This window comes from Elaeis guineensis, chromosome 12 (genome assembly GCF_000442705.2).
Source record: "Elaeis guineensis isolate ETL-2024a chromosome 12, EG11, whole genome shotgun sequence".
Classification (NCBI taxonomy): domain Eukaryota; kingdom Viridiplantae; phylum Streptophyta; class Magnoliopsida; order Arecales; family Arecaceae; genus Elaeis; species Elaeis guineensis.
The window spans coordinates 28,853,976-28,865,729 of NC_026004.2; the positions used below are offsets into that span (position 1 = coordinate 28,853,976).

General features: G+C 32.5%; 1 pseudogene; it reads left to right on the forward strand.

Moving 5' to 3' along the window:
* The first annotated feature begins 4,004 nt into the window (after nucleotides 1-4,004).
* LOC140852841 (uncharacterized) lies at nucleotides 4,005-5,605 on the forward strand (annotated as a pseudogene).
* Nucleotides 5,606-11,754: the final 6,149 nt, after the last annotated feature.

The window sequence follows — 11,754 nt, forward strand, 5'->3', positions numbered from 1 at the left end:
GAGCTAACCCATGCCCTATATTTTATGTAACGTCATTAGATCTCAAATCACAATTCTAGATCTATTCAGTTCCACTCTTAATTCTCCATTAAATTTTTGCATCAACATGGTTAAGATTTCGAAATAATTTCTTATGTAAACTTTTTATATTAAAACATAAAATTTTTTAGATCAAATCTAAATTTTTATGATTTTAAATCATAATAATTTTGATTAATGAAGATTAGATATCACTAGTTTCTTTACAAATTGCATCACATGCAACAATACTTAAAATTTCAAGATCTAGAGTTTTGCAAGAAAGTAAGTTTTCTCCTTTCGCTTTCTTCTTCATGGGATCTCACAGTGGCACCCCTACATATCATAAAAGCATCCTATTGAATGGAAAGAGAGGGGGTCATATAACCCTACTTGCTCCTATGATCGGATGGCCTGATGATTATCCAATCCGAGTACTTTGCTACTCAGAACATCTAATCTAATTCACATATCATATATGCAAAAATTTAGATCTAATCCAAATTATATTAGATCTAATTTTATATTAGATCATATCTAAAATCAAATCATAATATATCTCATGTATTGCTAAATCTAGATTTCAACTCTACATGCATATATGTTCATGTCATAATGAACCTTCGCTCTGATACTATTTGAAGGGAAGCGTGGTGGCTTTGTACATACACTTTTAAAAAATTTATAACAGAACATATATAGACTAAATAATTTATTCTACAATGCATGCATAGATCAAATCTAAAACTATCATACAGGATTCATAATATAAACTAATATACATGTATGTAAATCTAAAATCTAAAATTCAACAAGTATAGATCATATCTATATATGATTAGATAATATCTAAATTATATTTAGATCATATCTAAATATAAATTGAGTTCAAAACCTCATACCTGAGTGTAGGTAGTAAATCATCGCATCCAAAATTTATAGCAATTAGTTTTTCATGATACTCAGTAGCCGTACGTATATCCGATCTCTATGGATATCCACACGAAGTCTTTGTACTGATCGATCTCTTCGAAAGTGCTAGCTCGTGAAGACACCATGCTTTGACTGATCTTAAAAAAATATGAAGAAGATGAAGAATAAGGAGATCCTCTCTTTTTCTTTCTGGATCTACGCATCAGATCTCTACAATAGAGATCAAGAGAAGAACCCTTTCTTCTCAATTTTCTCACACACAAGAGAGAACTTTTCTCTCTTTCTTTCATATCTTTAAAAAAAAAAAAATTTCTCTAATTTTTTATGATAAAAATCAGATCTAATCTAATTTTTTATGCTGAAAATCATATAAAATTTTAAGCTTGAGAAGAACACAAAAGAGAGACCCAAGAGAAGAATCATTCTTCTCTCTTCTTCTCTCTTTTTCTACTTGATCTAAAACTATAGGAAGCCCCAAACATCCAACCAGATTTTTTTTGATATATTTTTTAAAATTTTTATATTAAAAATTAGATCCAATCTAATTTTTATTCTAAAAAAAATAGAAAAAAAAATATGAAAGAAGAACTCCTTCTTCTCCAAGGCTGCACACAAAAAAGAAGACCCTTCTTCTTCCTTCTCTTTCTTTTGTTGGGAAGAACTTTTCTCCTCCAATTTTCTACTATAAAACTAACAAGAAAAGCCCTCTTTGATGCCTAAGAATCAGTAGTAAAAAATCTCATAAATCCAACTCTTGGACACCCCTCCTTATTTTTTTTGTGGCGACAATAAAGAGGGAGGGGACACCTCTTATCTCACAGAAGAAAAACAAAAGGGCGCACATATGGGGCATGGCTTATTTCATGAGAGTGGGGTGTGGAGATTTCTCAACATTAAGAGAGATGGGGAGTGAGGAATAAATATAATATGGGGTTTGGGTTGGTTGAGTCCTATTCCAAATAGGATTCAAGAATCTTGTTCTAACTCCAACTAATCCTTGAACTCAATCCTAACCAATTTAAAAATTAATTATAACAGACTAACTAATTAGGTCCTAACCCAATTTGAAACCAATTAGGCCCCAATCTAATTGAAAAATTAATTAGATTAAAATCCCATTGATCCAGGGATTGATTCTTGATGGATATCAGGAAAGTTATTTGATAATAGAGCTTGATCCAATCAAGCCTATTATCCAATAGAATTTGATCTAATCAAAATCTATATAGAGCTAATTGAATTCTATTCAACTTAGAATTTGATTTGTATCCCCGAGATCAATTAGAATAAGTCCTGTTATCCAATACGGATGCATCCAATCAATCCAAAGCCAACCTAATTAAATTAAATTAAACTAGATATGATCCAATCTCCATTGCTCAATCAAATTAACTCAATTAACAACCATATTATTAATTAATTATTCTTTCAATTTATCAATCATTAATAAATAATTTATTACAATCTTTGCATAGGATTAATCATCAATCAAATTGATAATTAAATCCTTCAACGATTCATAATCATCGATCAGCCATTTGATCAAACGGTGCTTCTATGTATATGACCCCATAGGTTCGAACCTAAGTCAGTAGCACAAGAATAATTTTTGTACTAATCGATGTTACCATCTAGCAATGGTTCCCGACATTCGGATATATCGAATGTATGCCTAGCAATACTCTAGAATCCATGTGGATATAGTTACTGTATAATTCATTTCCTTAACTTTCGATGCTCAAAGATGACTAAGGGTTAAACGGTCAACCTAGAATGAGTTGTTGATATTGTGTCTCAATCTCAAAAATCTTGTGACTCCACACTAGGACTACTTTGATTAAAGTTTTACTAAATTGAAATACAGTGATGCATCATCTTCAATTTTATTTGGAGTGGTCAATCCCATCTTGACTTGCACTCAAACTTCAGAAATACTTGACTGTATCCAATAATCTTCTATTATCGAATTAAAAATTTAGATAGGTTGGCACCAAAGCACAATGAGTTACTTGCAAGTCATCGAGGCAGCCTCAGGTTAGAGAGACACTTATACCTATATCCCATCAAAGCAAACTTTGATAGCAGAGTGCTCCAAAAGTGATCACGCTCAGTGAAATATACTCTTACATATCATCCGTATGCCATACCCGTATCACCACATGCCTTAGTTAAGAGGACAACCAACTAATATGGCACACAACGACCTACACTTGATATAATTATCATCTTTGTAACAATTGTATCATTTAATCATGAGCAGAATTTAAGAACCACATGATAAATCTTTCTTTATCATTTTGGAAGTAGCTCTAAGGACTTCATCATAACATATGAGTTTATTTAGAAAGATGTATTCCTTATGATGAATCTGCTAGATAATATTTATCATTTTATAATTCATATACATGTATGGAGCATAATCATCTGCAACTTAAATAATTGGCTTTATGACACAGTTCCTAATAGTGTATCCTTGACTGATCTCCTAAAGTGGTAATCAATATGAGGTAATGCAGAATTTAATTACAAATTATATATATTTTTTATTTTAAATTAGTTGTTTTATGCATTTATATCTAATTACAACATGAATATAGTATTTATGATATATGTAATAGTTCAAAATTGATTGGTAATATAATGAAAGAATAATCCTTTTATATTGTAGGGTTAGCGGTCCAATCCATGATACTGAACATACAAGTTATTGCAAAAATGGTCAAATAGTTGCTTCATCTCGCTTTTCATCATTTGCTAGCTCGAATAATTTTATTCGAGTTGTCAAAGAAACAAAAGCTCCAATTGAAGATGAACCGAATCAAAGAAATATATCGGATACTTGGAAGAGCTGCATAGAGGGTGTGAGTCAAGAGTTCAAGGATGTTGAAATCTTTCATGCTATAATTTGTAAGTTTTACATTGCAAATTGCAAAGATTTTATGTTTTTCAAGAATGATCGTATATGCATGACTTTGGAGTGTGCATGTAATGGATGTGGATGGTGCATTCATGCTTCTCACCTTGAGAATCAAAATAGGTTTGCAATTAAAATTATGAACAACAAACATACATGCAGAGTAGGATTGCAAAATCAATATCATCCCAAGACTTCGAAACACTGGGTTTTAAATATTGTCAAGGAGAAACTTCAAGATATGCCTTTATATAGATCGGCTGATAATGTAAAAGGTATTCATTGTGAATATGGTGTGGAATTGCCATATTATCAAGCATGGTATAAAAAAAAGGTTGCTATCAAGGAGATCTATGGTGAGAGATCAGTTTCTTATGAAAGGATACGATGCTATTGTGATGCCATTCTTCAGACCAACCCCAACAGCATAGCAATGTATGAAACCATTGAAGATTGATTTAGACATCTATTCATTTCATTTAAAGCCTCAATCAATGGTTTCATAAAAGATCGTAGACCTCTGATATTCATGGATGGAACATTTGTTAAGCATAAGAATGGAGGAGTTTTATTTGGTGCTACAGACAAAGATGCAAATAATGATATGTTTTCCATTGCATATGCTATTGTTGATATAGAAAATGATGACAATTGGGACTGATTTTGTCAGATATTAAAGAAGCCTTAGAGTCTTGCATTGACTATCATGGGCATCATTTTACCATTATGACAGATGACATCAGTGACTTATAAAAGCAGTGCCGAAATACTTAGCTGGTAGCTACCACTCATATTGCATTCGTCATGTCAAAGATAATTATAAAAATTAGGTATGCATCATATTCTTCTAAATTTTTAAGTTAGATCTTCAAAATATCTAGGTTTATTAAGTCATTGTTATCCTTCATTATTGTACATGCAGGTGCTTGTCCATTATTATGCAACTGAAAGGAAGAGATTGCTTGATTTATTAAATGCTGCTGTATATACTCCAAACCTGAACAATTTTCAAAAACTAATCAGCAAACTTATAGCAGCAGCTCCAAGCACAAGTAATTTTATGATGCATGCAAAGCTGGAGCATTGGGCAAATGCAGTCTTTCCAGATCCGCGTTGGGGTATTATGACATCTAATTGGCAGAGTGTTTCAATAGTTAGATTTTGGAGGCTCGACATCTTTCCATTCCTTAGATGGTTGATCATATAAAACTCCAGATAATGGAATTAATGCACGATCAACGAATTCGAGGTTACAATATGCAAACCCATCTTTGCCCTGATCCAGAAAAGATGTTGCAGAAGAAGGTCGAAGGTTATCCATCTTTACATCGAGCATCATGATTTATGATGTACATGATATAAAGTACCCATATAAGGTTGATCTACAGGAATGTATTTGCTCTTGTGGCGAATGATGAATCTTTCGGATGCCATGTAAGCATGCATATGCATGCATTGAGAAGGCTGGTAGATCTTTGTATCACTTCACTGATAATTGTTTCAAAGTTGACATGTATAAAGCAGTATATACAGAATGTATCAATTCAATTCTTGATATTGAGTTAAGCCAAAATACATCAGATGAGACACATATTTTATCTCCTATTATGAAGACTCATCCTGACAGGCCTAGAAAAAAGAAAAGAGCTCCCACAGATGGATTTATCAAGAAATATAACATGTGGGCAATGCGGGAAAGAAGGACACAATAGAAGGACTTGTAACAAGGCTATTGAATAACATATAGGATTGGATTTTTTTTTCTAAGGAGTAGAAAGATTGAATGTTGCAAAAGTATAATTTGTTATGAACTTGTAAAATCAAACAATATGTATCTTTTTTCAGTTATTTAATTATTTTTGACATGAACTTATATATATATTTTTTCTCATGGTAGATTTTATATTTTACCTTACTAAATTTACTGCCATTATATAATGTAATATGTGGACTTTATTAAGATTGCACATAGTTAAATTTATATGGTATATAGTTAAACGAATATGGTATACAGTTAACTAAATATGGTACACAGTTAAACTAATATGGTATACTGTTAAATGAATATCATATACAATTAAATTAACATCGTACACAATTATATGAATACTGCATATAGTTAAATTAATATCATATACAACTAATATGGTACATAGTTATATAAATTCTACACACAGTTAATTGAACTCTATGCATACTTAAATGAAGCCTGTATATAATTAATTGAATACTGCACATAATTAATTAAATCCCGCATACAGTTAATTGAATACTGCACATAGTTAAATTAAAATCATACATAGTTAATTCAACATTGTTAATTTATATGGTATATGGTTAAATTCAACACCAGATCATCCCCTTTGAAAAAGGAATGTTGGCATGCTATTTTTGGCCCTATGGGGCTAATGGTGTTGAATGACACCAATGCCAAGGGTGACCCATGAAGGAAAAAATTCGATTCAAGATTGGATCACCAAGATGCTCTGAAAATTTTTCTATTTTAAAGGTTAACATAACATTTATCTTTATCTGAAATGCAGTGGAATAAAGATCAAAATCCTCAAGGGTTGCTTGAATCTGACACCTCGTGAGGTCTGAAAGCACAAACCCTTTACTTTGCATGCACGCCAAGCTCTGTAGGGAAGAGAGATGATCTTTGGAACATTGATCTTTCAGAAGGGCAGAAAGGGAGAAGCCGCTGAGATCCAATCTCACGGCTGGATGCTAGGGAGGTTTTCTTCACACCCAAAAAAGAAGATGCCAAGAACCCACGCCAATAAGAGTGCCCCCCTTATTTTATTTGTCGCACAAAACTAGGTCTTAACTCATAGTGTTTTATTCTTTATCGCACAAAAGACCAAAACCAGCGATAGTTTTAGTTCCCTCAAATAGTTGTTAACGTCCCATCTGATCATGTCCTAAATTTATTAGAACTTCTAGTTCAAATATGATTTGAATTAATCTTTATCCAAGAGAATTAGTTACAAACTAATCCAACTAGGAAGCCGAGTGGAGAAAGGAGAGCGCCCCATCCATCGCATGAACACTTTTCACGCACGCGTAAAGGCAAAAAAAATTAGCACCCCATCTCCTCTTAGTCGGCCACACATGAGAGAGAGTCCTAGGTATTTGAGACTCTATGGATCATATCTAATCTGGGTCCAATCTGAGTCCAATTTGAACCTGATTCGAACCGGATTCGAACCAAACTCAAAGAGGCTATCAATCCTAATCTAAGTAGGATTTTGGTCCAAGTCTAACCTAAATTTTTAACCTAATCAAGTCTAATTAAATTAGATCTAATCTAAAATTAATTAGCACTTGAATTCAATCTCTCATGAATCCATTGGATCATTGATTAGATCATTATCATCTTCGAAATCAAACATGTACCTCATATCCAATGCTAGCTAGATATAAATAACTGTTTAATTTCGTATGACTCTTAACTTAATTCTCAATTAAGCTAATCTATTTGTTCAATCAAGTCATGTACTTTAAAATTGAACATATAGATATTAGCTTAATTTTTTTCTACTTTGTCCGACTTTGTGTGCGATTCCATAGGTTCGAACACTAAATCGGTAGTACAGAAACTATTTTTTATACTAATCAAAGTTACCATCTAGTAATGATTTCTGACATTCGGATAGATCGAATATTTGTAAAGCAATATCACGAAACTTGAAACATGGTTATCGCATAATTCATCCCTTTGATTTTGAATGCTTAAGATGACCTAGTGTTTAACTGTCAATCCTGAAAGAGTCATCCATATTATATTTCAACCTTTCAAATCTATCACATGGATATCCTGATTGAGATTTTATTAAATTGAAATACAGTGATGTATTGTCTCTTATAATCCGAAGGGATCAATCCCATTTCGATCCATACACAGACTTCGTAAGTACTTGATTGTACCCAATAGCCTTCCGTCACTATATTAGAAATGTAGATAGTCTATTATTAAAGTATAGTAAGTTACTTGCAAGCCATCATGGTGATCTCAGATCTGAGAGACACATGCCCATACCATTCGTGAGCTGTCCTTGACAGTAGAGCGCTCCATAAGTGAGTCATTTATTTAGTGACGATGTACTTTTACATCTCACCTATATGCTACACCAGTATTTTTGTATTTTTTGATTATGAGGATAATCAATCTATATGACACACAACGATCTATACTCGATAAATGTGATCATCCTTTAATGACGTATCATTTAGTCACGAACATGATTTAAGAATTATTCGATAAATCCTCCTTTATCGATTACTTTATAGTTCTAAGGACCTCATCACAATACAAGAGTTTTAATAAGAAAGATGTACAATTTATGATGGAAAATATCAAATAATTTTTATTAATTTATAATTCATATATAAATTATAAAGAGTATAATTATCCAAATAATTAACTTTAAGATATATTTTGTAACAACTCTCACTTGGACTAAAGCCAATCGGTATAGTATCTAATACCCATCTTCCATGTATGTTCATCGAACTTTTTAATTTCAAGGGTTTTAGTAAATAAATCAGCCAAGTTCTCTTTTCTATCAATCTTTTGAAGGTCGACATCTTCTCGATCCATGATCTTCCAGATAAGGTGATAGCGATGCAGAATATACTTGATTCTCTAATGGAGCTTTAGTTCTTTCGCTTGAGCTATAGCTCTGGTGCTGTCATAGTACAGTAGAATAAGACCATCAATAGAGGATGCCACTTCAAACTCGTTGATAAATTTTTATAATCAAATCGCTTCCTTAGTAGCATCGGATGCGCAATGTACTCCACCTCGCATATTGAATTGGCTAAGGTGTGCTGCTTGAAACTTTTCGACCAGATTGCTCCTCCATTTAGAATAAATACATATTTTGATATATTTTTATTATCATTATAGTCTGATTGAAAACTAAAATCAGTATATCTTACAAGTTTCAAGTCAGTGTCTCCATATATAAGTCATTAGTCCTTAGTATTTCTTAAATACTTCAGAATTTCTTTACAACCTTCCAATGATTTTCATCCGAATCAGACTAGTACCTACTCACTATCCTTAGTGAGTATGCTATATTCGATCTCGTATATGTCATAGCATATATGATAGACCCCACTGCTGAAGCATATGGGATCTTACTCATACGCTTTCTCTATTATGAGGTTGTCGGACAATCCTTCTTAGAGAGAGTAATTTCATGGCCTATTGAAGGATAGCTTTTCTTAAAATTTTTCATGTTGAACTATTTCAGCATGATATCGATGTACGTGGATTGAAATAATCCAAGTAGTCTTTTAGATCTATTCTTATAGATCTTCATCCTTAAGATATAGTTGCTTCTCTCAAATTCTTTATAGAGAACTATGAAGACAGCTAGACTTTTATTTTCTATAATGCAGAGATGTTATTTTCAATTAAGAGAATATCATCTATATATAAAAAAAATATGACTACTGACCCATTAGCCTATTTGTATACACAGAATTTTTTTTCATTCTTAAGAAAGCCATACATTTTGATCATCTTATCAAAATGCATATTCCAACTCCGAGATGTCTGCTTCAATCTATAAATGGATCTCTGAAATCTGCATACCTTTGACTCATTTGTGGATGTGAATCCTTCAGATTATATCATATACACCTCTTCTTCCAGCTCTTTATTTAGGAAAGCGATTTTGATATCCATTTGTCAGATTTCATAATCAAAATATGCCACTATCGTAAGCATAACCTGAATGGACTTGAGCATTACCATAGGAGAAAATATCTCATCATAGTCAATACTATAATGTTGATGATATCTCTTGACAATCAGATGGACTTTATAGATCTCCAACTTTCTATCTGTGCCTTTTTTCTTTTTGAAAATTCACTTATATCCTATGGTTTTACCCCTTCGAATGGATCAATGAGTGTCCATACATCGTTGACCTTCATGGAATCTATTTTGAATTTTATGACTTCAAGCCATTTATCAGAGTCAAATCTCTACATGGCATCTATGTAGATGATCGGCTCCTCATTGTTCTCATCAAGTTCAACAAGATCACTGTCCTGAATCAAAAAATTATAGTGTCTATCTGATTGATGTGGTATTCTATCGGATCTCCTCAAGGGTACCTCTATAACGGACTTCAAATTTGATCTAATCAAATCTAGTTTTATAGGTACAGTTGTTTGTGTCAGCTCTTCTATCGATCGAACTTCATCAAGTTCAGCCTTAGTGGCATCAATTTCTTTACTAAGGAACTCTTTTTCTAAAAGGAATGCCTTATTGCTGAGAACACCTTTTGTTCTTCAGTAAAGTATAAGTAATATCTCTTAATTTTTTTTGAGTATCCAACAAAATAACACTTATCAGACTAGAGTCTAAGCTTATCGGTCTGTAAATATTTGACATAAGTCGGACAGTCCCAAATCCTAAGGTAAGAGAGTATCGACCTATGCCCAGTCCATATCTCATATGATATTTTTGTGACTGATTTACTTTGAACCCTATTCAAAACGTGACCAGCAGTCTCAAGAGCATAATCCCAAAAGAAGGCTGACAGACTTGCAAACCGTATCATGGACCAAAAAATGTCTAACAAAATTCAATTCCTCCTCTCAAACATCCCATTATATTGTAGAATCCTAAGAGGGATCCATTGAGAGAGAATTTCATTCTCTTTTAGATATATCAAAATTTTATTAAAAAGATATTCACCTCTTCGGTCTAATCGAAGAGTTTTAATACTCTTTTCAGTTTATTTTTCTACCTCATTATGGAATCATTTAAATATTTTAAATGATTCAGACTTATGCTTCATATGGTAAATATACCCATATCTTGATAAATTATCATTAAATATAATGAAATAGTAATATCCTCCTCTGGCACTCATGTTCATGGATCCATATACATCAATATGTACTAGACTCAGAATATCACTAACTCGTTCATCCTTTTCAGTAAAGAGTGACTTGATTATCTTTTCAAGAAGACAGGATTCACAGGTCGGTAATGATTCACAATCATTGACTTCGAAAATTTTTTCTTTATTTAATCTATTCATCATATTCTTATTTATATGATTGAGCCTACAATGCCAAATGTAGACATCCGTAATATTATCTATTTTAGAGTGTTTGTTCGGTGTGTACATTACATTAACAGACTGTAATAAAATATAAATATCACCTTTTAATTATCTACGGATAATTGAAATACCATTCACAATAATATCATAAAAATTTTTCTTTACTGAAAAAGTAAAGCCATCCTTGGCCAAAAGGCCTATGAAAATAACATTCATAAGGAAAGATGGATAGTAACAACAATCATCTAACATAATAGCATTTGAATTAAGAACAAGCTGAACCTTTCTTATAGCTGAAACTGGAATAGTCCTTCCATCTCCAACATTCAAGAATCGTTTACTATTCTTAAATTTTCTACTAGTCGAAAGTCCTCACAACGAATTGCAGATATGAATCGGACTTCCAGTATTCAATACCCATATAGTAGAATCACAGATAGAGAAATTACAAGGTGTTATCATATAAGCACCTTGATCAACAACTATTTATTTATTTCTCTTCCTAGGCCTGTTTAGGTCTGCCTTAGACTGCTTAGTTCCAGCATGATTTTTCTATACCTTGCATTTTCTTCCTCTTTCAGAGGACCAACAGCCCACTGAGGATGTATCCTCAAGGGTGCCAAAGAACTTGTTCAATATTTGAAGAATTTTCTCTGACTGAGCTTCTTTGAACTTACAATTAAATTTATCATTCATAGAAGCTCTCATTATGCAACATATCGTCGCATGATCATTGAGCCACTTCTGATAAGTATCTCTAATCGTTGTGCATGCATTGAAAATTGGTACTTCAAGTGCTGA